General features: G+C 37.5%; 1 protein-coding gene across 1 annotated transcript in view; it reads right to left on the reverse strand.

Annotated features, from left to right (window-relative positions):
• The window catches only part of PRKCD (protein kinase C delta), a 64,745-nt gene extending 52,137 nt beyond the window's left edge, over positions 1-12,608 (reverse strand). The window contains exon 1 of the mRNA XM_015822339.1: positions 12,590-12,608. The gene's annotated coding sequence lies outside the window, so the exon portion shown is untranslated. The remainder of the gene's footprint in view (positions 1-12,589) is intronic.
• Positions 12,609-13,883: the final 1,275 nt, after the last annotated feature.

The raw sequence follows: 13,883 nt of genomic DNA on the forward strand, positions 1-13,883 counted from the left end.
TGTTTAAATGATTGGTATAATGTGAAAGAGGTTATCTCTTTGTATATACATGAAATGTAGGTGAGGTTGAGGAATGAATCTTTCATAATTTATTACCAAGACTTTGATTAAGTCTTTGGTCACTCTTACAATTCAGCCTTAGTCAGAGTTAAGGCAAACCTATTATTAAGTGCCATGTTTAATCATAAATATTAGTATAATAGATATAAGGAAGCAACTTTTTTGAAAAAAAGTGTGCCATTTAATTAAACTATAAGTGAAACATTACTCTATATTCCATAAAAATAAATAACTTTAAAGAGTTATTTTAAAACATTTGAATTATTGGAACCACAAGCACTTCAATGAGGAGACATCCCTTCAAACATAACCATATTTGAATAGGACCGGTCTCTTGCACTTAGCAACTGATTCTATCATACATGTCGACCTAAAAGAAAAGTTCTGGAATATCCAGTCATATTTTTCCAAAAGTCTTAAGCTTGAAGAAGCTTGTTTATAATGATGATCTCCAAAGGTTTTTTACCCACAATAACTTACTACTGTGAAGCAATAACTATTATTGGCATGATCTGGATGATTTAACAAAAGTTTTTTTTTTATGCCAGATACTATATAACATTAATTTACCAGTTTTGTGCATTGTTTTCAGCTGGTAAATTAGTTTCCTCTTATATCTCTCTGTGACATTTCAAAAATTCCTTGTGAAATTAAAACTTGATCATTTTTAGAGCTGGAGGCTTTCTTCTAATCCTGAATTCTATATATAGTATTTCTCTATATTCTTTTAAAAAGGATATTCCATTTGAAGTCCTACTACTTAAGTGTCATTACCAAGCATTATTTTCCTGCTTCTTTTTATCCTAAGTGAAACAAAGCACTACAATGGAGTTCTTTCTTCAAGCCTCAAAACTCATAGCGAACACCTAAAAAAGATTTGCAGGATGAATAGGTAAAATGGAACAGCAGCAGCTCAGACAATCAGGTTAGATGGTGATGCGTGATTCTTTTAAATTATTTGAAGATCTCATGTAAACTAAAGTTATAATTGGAGAGAAAATGAATGTGAACTTGCACTTTAGACAGCGACACTATGATGCCCTCTGATTTTAAGAATCAAGTGTTAAGAAGGGAATTTAGTGAATCAAAGGGCATTCCTACCTTGGAGGTATGAAAGTGAAAGCATTCATATCTAAAAAATGACTGGTCAAAGGTAAGTTGTATTTCAACTTGAGTATAGCTCGGTGCAATCCAGGAACTTAATAAAGCAGAGCCTCAGATCATGAAGATTGCAGTACTTGCATTTGTACAAACAGGAGTATTGAGTCTCATTCAGAGCTTCATCTGATTGCTTGAAAGCTGGGCAGAAACAAGCAGGGAACCAGTACAACCCGTTTTCCATGGGAGTTAGATACAGCATCAGAGCCGTGCTTTGCCTTGATGAAGTTTCACACAAAGTATGTTCCAAACCTGCTTTGAGAAACAACACAGCCCCATTGCTTCTAAAAGCACAATGAAGCAGCTGGACTGCCACATTTCTGAAGTCTTTGATATTCTCATACCAGGAAGATCCCTTTGGCAGATGGACAGAAATCTCTTCTGAGGCTTCCAATCAGCTACTGGAAATAAAGGAAGCAGCTTCTGCGAGTCTGTAGCCTTCTCTTACTATGAAGGTTTTTTTTTGGCAAAGCAAAGCATCTTAGGCCAAGCAAGTCGCTTCCTCAACTCACTGAGACAAGTAACATTAATGTTGCATATCCCTATTTTTCATCTAATTTGAGACTCTTTATGCATTGAGATTAATGCCTAAAGCCACTTCTAATATTATTGTTGTATTTAAATAAACATTCACACATATTTGCACTATAAGTCAGCGGTATTATCCTTCCTAACATAAGCCTTATAGTTTCCTTTCCTTTTTGGCACTTAGTTGCTTGCAAGGCAAAACTTTTTTAAAAAAAAACCCTTTTCAGTATTTTTGCAGTATTCAGAGTTGTACAGTTAAGATTTCGCTGAAGTAAATTTAAGCATATTTTATTTTTAAACAGCTTTTTAAATTTATATTAATTCTCTTCAGATATGTTATAGAATTTTGGCTAGCAGGCATTAATATGTTGAGGAATCTTTCATTTTATTGTGCAATAGACATCTGCAGAAAATGAACTGGAAATGTACATTATTATAAACAAATGTACCAATTCCTAAATAAATACAGTGTATTTTATTGTCTGTTAAAAAATAAAGTTTGTTTTAAAGGAAGCTTGTTGCTGCTTTAGTGATATTTTAAAAAAAACCTAAATTGGCAGTGGTGGGCTTATTGAATGTGGAAAAGGCCTTTGATGTAGTACAGCAGAAAGTTTGGAGCAAATCCTGGCCAAATATGGTTTCCCTCCCCTCATGTTTAGCTTTTCTAACCTAATCAAATGTTAGAAAACAATTATGCTATGATGTTTTGGAAATTCTCCAGCTAGTCATCTGTCAACAGGGTAATTCTCCCCAAGCAGAACGGAACAGACCAAATTTGATATGGGAAGGAAGAGGAAGAAACTGGCAGAAGGATGGTTAAAAACTGGATCGTAGGAAACTATTCCAGAAAAAGGATATCACCAATGCATCCTATGGGAGAAGCAACTGAGCAGTGGCTTGAAATGCTGCTGACCATTGCATTATAAATCCCTCTTATGCCTGATTTGGTGGAGCTGTTATTAAGGGGTTGGAAAGAATTCCAGCAGTCCCACTCTGCCACTCTCCCCTGTTTTGATATTAACTGAATTAATGTGGGATACTCTAATCCTTCAGCCAAGATATTTATAAATGGAGTTCTCTCTTCATCTATTAAAATATCTCATGCAAATCTTCATGCTCTTTGTCTTTTCTTCCATGGGGACAATACAGATAGTCCTCGATTTACAACAGTTTGTTTAGTGATGTTCAAAGCTACAATGGCACTGAAAAAAGTGACTTATGACCGTTTTTTCACTCAACCGTTGAAGTATCCCCATGATCATGTGATCAAATTTCAGAGGCTTAGCAACTGAGTCATATTTACGATGGCTGCAGTCTCCTGGGGTCACATGATCAGCTTTTGCAAACTTTTGACAAGCAAAGTCAATGGGAAGCCAGATTCACTTAACAATCTCTTATCCCTGATTTGGTAGAGCTGCTATTAAGGAGTTGGAAAGAATTTCATAATCATACTTTGCAACTCTCCCCTATTTTTTTTATTATCTGAATTAATGTGGGGCTAATTAAAAACTGTGTTACTAATTTAACAACTGCAGGATTCACGTAACAACTATGACAAGAAAGGTCATAAAAAAGGGCAAAACTTACTTAACAACTGTCTTACTTAGCAACAGAAATTTTGGACTCAATTGTGGTCGTAAGTTGAAGACTACCTGTATTGTTTCATTGACAATTATGAATCCTTTATATCAAATGCACTGATGTAATATAATAGCTTGGTAAACAGGTTAATCAATTAATTGCTATTTGGTATACTTCCTATAGATACCAGTGTAACTAAGAAAATTGGTTAAAAAGTAGGGTTTTACGAAATTTGTTGCCTCAGCTTAACATTCATATAAACAGGTGATCAAACTCAAGAGGATTTATGGAGAAAGATAAATGTTGTAAAAAAAGGAATTTTATCCCAAATATATTTGGGATAAATTAATGTATTAATTACTTTAATGTATTAAAGTACATTGATAAATTATTGAGTTTTTGTTAATAGAAGGAACAAGCCTATGTATTTTCTTTATCTAATTATAATGATCACAAGGATTTTTAGTTCTTCTTTTCTCATTTTTATTCCTGGACATATACTTGGACTTGTATTTCTTCATGGAATTTAAGTGATCAAGTTAAAAAACCATTATGAGCATAATTAGAAAGTTGTTATTTGATCATCATGGGAAAGATTTGCACTTTTAAAGGCACAATTCTGTTATATTTCAAGCATTAAGGATTGCATCTTATCCATATGCAATACTTACACTGTTGGACAGTTCCTTCTTGTAAATTGTTTAAGGAATGGATCAGATGCAATGCTCTGATAGATCAGACCCTGCCCCACCCTGTCTGGTCTCACAGTGGCCAATCTACTGCAGAGAAAACTGGCAGTTTCCTAGTGGGCAGCCTTCAGAGGCAGGCATGCTGCCATGAAGACTAGTAGCCATTGTCTATTAGTCTTCTCATAACTTTCATAAAATGGCCCAACTTTTTTTGAAGTCAGCCAAACTAGTAGCCAGCATTACATCTCATGATAGCAACTCCCAAAGTTTATTTATATGTTGGGGGGGGGGGGTATTTTTTTTGTCCTGATTTTTCCAGATTCAACTTCACTGGGTGACCTCTGGTTCTCTTGTCTTGGAAGGGAAAATAAGCTTCTTTCTGTCCACTTTATCCACAGCATGCATCATTACATCTCATTTGCCTCGTTTGTAAATTAAAAACACTCAGATGCACAACCTATTCTTATAGGGAAGGTGGGTTCATATGTTTGATCATTTTAGTTGCCCTCCTCTGAACCTTCTCTACCTCTACTATATCCTTTCTGAGATGCAGTGACCAGAACCACACACAACATTTTAGGAGAGATCGCACCAATGATATATGTATAAGGCTAATATGATATATGCCAGTGGTGGTGAACCTATGGTCCGCGTGCCAGAGGCAGCACTCAGAGCCCGCTCTGTGGGTACGCGCGCCATTGCCCCAGCCCTGCCTCCCCCCGTGCCCCCTCCTCACCAGCAGCCCCTCCAGAGGAGTCGCCCCTGGGCACAGCCTGCGTGGAGCAGCGCAGCCAAGGAAATGGCAGCTGGCAAAGACTCCACCCTCATGCTCTGTCATGCACAGATGATGCTGCAGGGCGCGAGCAGAGGCGTGGCCACCATGGCGCTGCTAGTCCACCTAGGTTATCTGCTGCAGTGAGCCATGGAGGCAGTGGTGTCCCTGAGGGCAGGGCAGGGGCGGAGTGGGGTTGGAGCGGTTTTTGGGCACTCGGTCTCTAAAAGGTTCACCATCACTGATATATGCAATTCTATTTGCAATACATTTCTTATTATTGCGAATACCTTTTGGCTACTTTTGTACTGGATGCACAATGTGTTGATACCTTCATTAAATTGTTTACCATTATGCTCTTTTCTCATTAGTCATTGTTCACCTTGATCCCATTAGTTGCATGAATAGCTAGAATTTCTGGCACTAATGTGCATCATTTACACTTAGTCACATTCCATTTTGACCCCCCCACTCACTTAATATGCAGAGATCACTTTGGAGCTCTTCACTGTATTTTATTGTTTTTCCACTCTAAATAGATTCGTGTTATCTGAAAACGTGACTCCACTACTCACACCCAATTCCAGATCATTTGTAAATATCCCTTTGAGTCGGTGTTGATTCCTGGAAACTGCCTGGACTAGTTCTTGATTTTTCAGAAGTGGTTTGCCATTTCCTCCTTCCTAGGACTGAGAGAAAGAAAGCCCAAGGTCACCCAGCTGGTTTTGTGCTTAAAGCTAGAACTAGAACTCATGGTCTTCTAGTTTCTAGTTTGATGCCTTAATCACTACATCAAACTGGCTTTCTATAAACATGGTATAATATAGCATAAATACTACATTGTAGCTAGAAATATTTAGGCAAGATGAGGCTGAAGCTAGCAAGATGATAAGTTGATTTACGGGAGACTTGCTCAGAAATATCATAAGGTTTTATGGTGACTATTGGCTTTTTTTCTCTTCTTCCCCTTTCCTTTCCTTTCCTTTCCTTTCCTTTCCTGTATTTTGTGAGTCACCCAGGATTGTGATGGCTATGCAAGCATTATTATTATTATTATTATTATAATATAATAATAATAATAATAATAATAAATTTATAATAAAGGAAGGAAGGAAGGAAGGAAGGAAGGAAGGAAGGAAGGAAGGAAGGAAGGAAGGAAGGAAGGAAACAGTGGTAGGACAGAACATTGGGGAACCTCACTAATTTATCCCTTTAGCCAGTTGCTTACCTATAGGACAATCTGTCCTTTTATTCCATGGCTGTTAAGCTTACTAAGAAGTCCTTGATAAAGGACTTTATTAAAAGCCTTTTGGAAAACCTAAGTAGATGATGCCTACTGTGATTCACATTAGTTAACAGTAATATTGCTAGCAGGCTTTAACATGATTTTGCAGTATATACCAAAAATTGAATTTATCACTATATGAAGAATTAGGCATTTAAGGTGCAGCAAAAATAATGCTTCTTCTTTGATTGAAAAGAATTACCCCATATTTACAGTCTTGGATTGATGATTTGAACTGGCTATTTATAAGTGTAATAAAAAGTCTGATCAATATTATTCCACGTGGACAGGGTGTAATAATATGCTTCAAAACTGAGCAGTTTTCTCTACATATGTTTCTGTCTTCTTTTTCTTTATTTTTGTACTTGTTTGGTTAATGTTTGTATCATTTTTTTTCTTGCAATAAAGCAATAAAAATGTTTTTGCTGTATTTCTCCAACTCTCTAGTATTGTGCGCAAATAGCCTATCTTTTTTCTCATTAAAATGATACATGATACAATTCACATTATACACAAACTTCTCCTGGGCAAGGTGAATACAGGGCTGCTTCTGCTAATATGGTAATCATCTAACTATAACTATTTTAGGAAATTACTGCTCAAGTAATTAAGCAAAACTGATGGATCTATTCATTTCTGCAACCCTCCCATTTTAAATTGGATTAACTTAGAAAAAGGAGCACTGTTTATTTATTCAACACTATTTTCTGCCTTCATCCTTTAGAATTAATCTATACTTCTTAATTTATTACTGTTGCTGTATACCATATAAATATAGTTGCTACAAGAAAAATCATTCAAAAACATTATTTTGTTGATTTCTATTTTTTCTTGCTGTTTGAATCAGTGTCTCAATATAACTATGGGCCTTAGTCCATAAACTCTAGCTTAAGTTCTTGGACCCAAAGAATTGGTATTCAACAGCTTTGAAAAGCCCTGCATTTGCCCCCCCAAAAAACAGGTGCAGAGTGTGGTTGATTCAATGGTAGTAACCTATGACAGAGTTAATTTATCAGAACCCATTTAACTAGATTACATGTGCCAGGTATATGTACTATCACATCAATCTTACAATAATTCTTTCCATTTTATTCACCCTAATGATTTGAAATCCAAATATATGAAGGAGCATCTCTTCAAAAATGTGAACTCCAAAAAGGAAAAAAAAGATAGGAAAAACCCATTCATTGATAAATATGTACATACTTAACATACTATCCCTTTTTTGGTAAGTAAAAATATGTAAGGCATAGAAAAAAGAGTAAACAGTAATAAAGAAATAACATTAAAGGCAGAAGTTAAAACTAAGGAAAGGAAAATATTCATTATACTATTCTATCTTGACAAGTTATTCTTGCTTCCATTACATCTATACACTGACTCATACATTCAATTTAACTTATAGGTTTCTTCTGATGTGTGCTTATCTAATTTCATATAGCAAAGAGAAAAGAAGCATGTCTTACAAACGATCATTTTCATATCTTCAGAAAAAACATTCTTTCCTCACAATAGATTGAAGGAAAAACTTGCTTTTTGTCAATATTTTCAAATCCCTTTATATGTGAAAATCAATTAGAATATTACATTACCGTATGATCTAGATTTAGTGACATGTTAAAGGACTTGTAGTTAGTTGTTTATCACATTTATATACACTTTTTCTTGTATTATGTTGTGTTATTTTTGTGCATGACTAATAAAATAAAAAAATGAAAATAAATCTTTGCAAAAGACCATATACAGTACTAATCAATATCTACCAGCATAATTCATTCCATTTCCCCTGTCAAGTATATCTATATTTTTTGATAATTAAATTTTTCAGATCCATATTTCTTGCTGTGTTACACAAACTAACATTCACTGCAAATCAATTCAGTTTTCAGTTTTCAACAATATGACAATATCTGCAATCAAAAGAATGTACACATCCATGCTTCTGATAAACATTATCTCCAACTTCTTAAGAATTCAATATGCACATATTGATCCCATTAATGAACAATTAATGGGACATTGTACATCCTTAACTTATTTCTTAAAACATTTTACATCAAGCCTCCTTAGATGTAGTTTTTTCCAATATATGCTGATATTTTATGACCTTTCCATGAGTTTTCCTTAGCTTTCTCTCAACAAAAATAGAGGCTTTTTCAAGAGATATAGCAATCTGTCTGCATAGCAATATGTCTACAGCGTCTTTGCACTGCATTGGTACAGATTTGGAATTCTGAGTGTATTGTAGCCACAGAATGATTGTCACATTTATCTATTTTATCAGAAAGCACCTTGTGAATTTGCTTTCTATCATCTCTTTAGTTTTCTATTTTTTTTTCAGGATAGATAAGCACATCTATAAAACGTGAGCTCAGAAGCATTCTTTGAGAAAATGCTACGCTCGAGGACAATGCTTTTTGATTACAAGAATTGAATAATAAAATCAACTGCAGGATGGATCTAGTGGACATCAAAAGAGATATCTGTATGGATATTAGGATCCTGGGGCACTGTGTTGAGGATCCAAATGGAGATACATTTGCCTCATGGCAGATTAAGGGATCAAAATTACCATTAGGAATTATGCCTACAAGTGGACTGGCAATGAGGACAGAATGTACTGTTATTTGTTATTTGTCCTCAGTGAATAAACTAGCAGTCTAACCAAATAAAGATAATCCATATACATGATACTAGATCATGTTTAATTAGTATCGGGCCATCCCTATTTAGAAGAGGTCACAAATGCATTTACTTAAATTGATAATGATTCCTCGAGGCTTTGTTAATGTGTTTTCCAAAGTCAGCAATGGATCCAGAAGTAACCACAAATTGTACACCTGATCCTTCAGGAACAATGTATCTTACTCTAGAGACATTCTTATTCATACGGGCAAAGCTTTTTCTAACAACAAAATTCCCATCTTGCTATGATTTCATTTATTTCACAGTCTACTATCCAATTCAGGTTCTATTCAAAGCATCCCTTACTCAGCCAAGCTAGATGGACATCTCCCTACAATTTCAGAAAGGTGGCATGGGGGATAAAAGAAAGTCATGTAAGATTCTAAAACAAAACTGCCACAACTATTTCCAGCAATATCTTGGCAAACTGCTAGCCAAATAGGACAGAAACTCCTGAAAAAAGTGTTTGCATCCTAAATCAGACAATTAATTCAGAATGATTCCATGACTGATCATACTAAAAGATATTAAGCCATACAACTCAAGTATATCTCTGTCTCTCTCTCTTGATGAATGTCATCCCCCAAGATTACCAAATCCAGACATAAAGCTAAATTTAGGGTGTGCATGAATGCCTCAATTAACGTCTTGTTTAAAGAAGAAGGTAATGACAACTCTTACGGGAGCTCACAGTCTCCTTGGATCTAATTGGCTACCCCTTCATTATTAACTATGACAAACCAAGATGAGCAAGGCTGAAGAAAGAAGCAACTGAATTTATTCAGGAATCTTGTCTACATCCTCAGCAACAGGAATCCATCCAAATCAATGGATAACATTTACATGTACTGTATATGCTCACTTAATTCACTGTGGACTTCACATTCTACTAAAAGTGTGTTATTTTACCACAGCAAACAATTAAGGATACAGTTAATATGTTAAAATATACAAATACACTCTGAGATACAAAAATATCAAAAATAAAGGTTTAATAAATAAAAATCTCATAGTTTTACATTAGTATCATTGAGAGCAATTTGATTGCTCCAAAATAAAAAAATCACTATTCACTAAATAATATACTGCTATTTCCATATTCATCATTCTTAAATTTGTAAAATAGATGATCACTATATAAACATCTGAATTAAATATGACTTTAGAATTCTAATAAAGACAAGATACTCATATTCCCAAATCCAGTCATCTACATTTTTTTCCATGCACACATATACCCCGCCATTTTATCTCTGTAACACTCTATAAAACAAGTAGATTTGACTAAATGCTAATGAGTGGTCCAAGGATCCAGTGTGTTTTTATCATTTTAAGGAGCACTGAAAACACACTACAGTACTATGCTGTACAATGAATACATGAACAATGAAATATTTATATGTTTACTTAGAAGGAAGATCCACCAGATGCAACAGAGATTACTCTCAGGAAAGTGTACATAGGACTGAAGCCAAAGGATAAATAATTCTTCTGTTTAACATAATGTTTTACTCTCCCTTTAGCCAGATGTTCTAAAGTTCTGAAGATCTACATTTAATTTGAGAATAAACAAATTGCACCAATTTACAATATTCTCAGACTTATGAATTAAATTATTAGTTTCTGCCTCTATATTCTCTACATATAGTTTGTTGTACTTTTTGGAACTAAATATTTTCTGTCTCAAGACTAGATTAAAATTAATAGTCTCTTGTATAAAATTTAAACTTTTTGTTTAAGAATAGTTCTATTGTGACTAGAAGCAACAAAAAATTGTTCAATGCATTTTAAAAAAATCTACAAAAATTTAGGAACATATAATCAATCAATGTAAAAAACTCTATCTCTGGGAGACCTGAATAATTATTGTTTGCTACCTATAAGATATACTAGTAAAATATGTACTGGAGCTTCCATACTGCACACTTTGAAATTTACTTGATATAAACATTCCTCCCCAAAATATGCAAATTTGCAATGCCAAAGTTATTTCCCACTAGTAATACCAGTAATGCAACCATGTAGAAAAATTCAGTCCCTGGTGAGTTCAGTAACAAGATACCTCCAATCAGGATAGACATTTATGTAGATTGGAGCTTCCCAATCTTACTAGGCTAATGGAATATTTGAAATTTTAGAAATAAAGTTAAGAATTTAAAACTCTCTGACACCATTGGTATTTACGGTACTATGTACTTACTAGCATGCCAAATTAGTCATGCTCGGTAGTCAGCTGACTCAACATTTTAATTTCTAGGAATGTACCTTCACTTTATTTATTTATTTAACAATTTGCTAGGCCAGAAGTTATATTTAGGCACATGAAAGACTCTAAACAAAGACAATTAAAAAATCCAATGCTCTCAAGTGTTATTGCCAGCAACCCCAGGGGCTAAATAAAAAAAAATGTTTTGCTTCAGCCTATCTTTTTATCACATGAAACAATGTAAAAGTTCAAATTCATTCTGTCCACCCACTATTAAAGATTAAGGTTCACAAGCAGATAACAGATTTCCAACAGAAACATACTTACATGGCATATACTTTGAGATGACTAATGCAATCAAACTTATCCATTCATTGAACAGGAAAGCAAACATCCATCTGCCTCAAGCTAAAACAATTACTGACCACCTCTGAACCCCACTCCAGTTAGTCTACATGGGAAAACCCCTAACTTCCTAAGCACTAAAACACTCAGCTTGATGCTTCTAGATGCAGAAATTAGGGTGTGAGCAGTTGTGGCCCAACTGATCACTGCACAAAGCAAATGAAGATTACAAGGCATGTTTTATAAAACCAATTAATCTGTCAACCACTGTCAACTGTTCTGTCCAGAGCAGTATTGTTAGAAGAGTTAGGCAAATACACACATGCCGAATGTTTTTTATTGGATAGTAGTATTAAGCGTGATCACTTGCCAATGTTGCCATAATATTTTCAGCACACTCACTGTATCCTTTCAAGTGAGCATACCTCTTGCTAGCATCAAATTTCTGATTTAGCACCTTTCACAAATGTTTTCTGAACACAGTAGCCTCAGGTTTCTCATTCCAAACAAACCTCCATTTGTCAAAAGGGTCCTTGGCTTTTGGTTTTTCTTCGCAAAGAATCTTTGACAATGTAGGCAGAATTTGACAGGATGGATAAATTGCAACAATAGTTGTGCTACCTAGATCAACTGGCTAAAGATGATGCCTTACCAACTCATCAACCTCCTATTTTTTTTTGATTAAGACACAAGCTCGGTTTTCAGAAATGTACTAAAGTACTTCACGAAAACATGGAGTCTCTTAAAACAAGGAAGTCCTGGCGGGGCTCGTCCTCCAACAGATGTTGCACACAGCAGCTCTGTTCTAACCAGCAGTTATGAAAGCCCCGCCAGCCGGTCCTGCTAAACTCAGCAGCGCTTTGACCCATTCCGGACTCCCTGCGAGCGCAAAGAGGGAAGCAGGAAGGAGGAAAAAGGGCAGCTCCTCGGAGCTTCTTTCATAAAGTCCGCCACCCAACCCAAAGCGAGAGGCGCTCTTCCGAGGGAGGAACTCGAGATGGACCGCCGGCTGAAGGGGGTGACTCTACCGCACCTCCGAAGGAAGGCGGAGAGGCTAAAGATGCTCAGCGCGTCCATACGACCCCCTCAGGACCGGAAGCAGGGGGCTGGTGGGAAGAGCCCGCGTCCAAAAGAGTATTGCCTGCGCCGCTTCCTCATTCGCGAAGGAGCCAGTCGAAGAGCTCCCAGCCAAAGGGGGAACCGCTCCCTCCTCTCTCCCCGCTAGGACGGAGGAAGTCTCCGAGCGCCGTAACCCCCCTTCGCGCCAGCGAATCCCTTACCCGTCTCCTCGGAAGGGGCAGACCGAGCTGGAAAGCAGCAGAGTCGAAGGCAACGCTCTGAAAAGTGAGAGCCCGTCGAGCGGGGCTGCCTCCGCGTCGGACCGCCCTCCCCTGGCACGCTCGCACCTCCCCTCTTTCCTCCGCCCCGCGCGCGCTCCGCCTCAGCTCGGGCCGGACGCGCTCACCTGCTGCCGGGTCCGGGGCGCGCGGGAATTCCCCCCCCACTCGCTTCACCCTCCCCCCGCCCCCAAAGAGCACGAAGAAAAGCAGAGTCATCCACGCGGTCTTTCATTGTTTTGTTTTTCCCCCTCCTCCTCGTCCTTCCCGGGGGCCGGTTACTTTTCCGCTTGGGACTCTCCCAAGCGAGAACGCCCAAAAGGGAACTAGTTCGCACGACCAGTCTCCCTGTCGCTTGGGGCTCTCCCCGGAGTGGCTGCCCTTTCTGCTCCGGGAGAAGGGCGCGCGCGGTACCTGACACCCCCTGGTGCTCGCCGTAGGTGCTTCCCGATAAAGGCTATACGCTCGGCTTCCTGCTGAGCGGCTTCGGTGGGGTGGGGTGGGGTGGGGTGGGGTGGGGAAGGGTCCCCGTGAGAAACTCGGCAGCCAACGCGAACGGTGTTGGGTTTGCGTGGCTCGGGGTCCCTTGACTCGCGTTTGGGTTCTGGGCGCTGGAAAAAGGTCTTGACCGCCTGAAGGTGTGCCTGGCCTGTGTGAGAAAACAACAACAACAACAACAATTCAGTTTTTTTCCCCCACCATCCTTGCAGCAGTTATTATCTTCTGGGGTATTTTCTAACTTTGTTTTGACTATATCTTACTTTGTAGAGCATAGAGGTATATGTGCCTTTTGATCCCAGTGTTACTGGCAGTTTTTAGCTCTACATCTTTTAACTGAAAATGTAGCAGTTTGTATTTTCCATCTTTTTTTGGGGGGGTGGTTTATCCTCACTAGCACTGACTTCCCTCCCTTCCATCAAGCTTTTCTTTTATAATAATAATAATAATAATAATAATAATAATAATAATAATAATAATAATAATAATAATAATAATGATAAAGTTGGAAGGGATCTCGGAGGTCATCTAGTCCAACCTCCTGCTGAGGCAGGAAACCCTATACCATTTCGGACAAATGGTTGTCCAGTTTCTTCTTAAAAACTTCCAGTGTTAGAGCATTCACCACTTCTGGAGGCAGGTTGTTCCACTGGTTAATTGTTCTAACTGTCAGGAAGTTTCTCCTTAGTTCTAGGTTGCTTCTCTCTTTGGTTAATTTCCATCCGTTGCTTCTTGTCCC

The sequence above is a fragment of the Protobothrops mucrosquamatus genome, unplaced genomic scaffold (assembly GCF_001527695.2).
Source record: "Protobothrops mucrosquamatus isolate PMUCROS unplaced genomic scaffold, P.Mucros_1.0 scaffold1526, whole genome shotgun sequence".
Lineage (NCBI taxonomy): Eukaryota > Metazoa > Chordata > Lepidosauria > Squamata > Viperidae > Protobothrops > Protobothrops mucrosquamatus.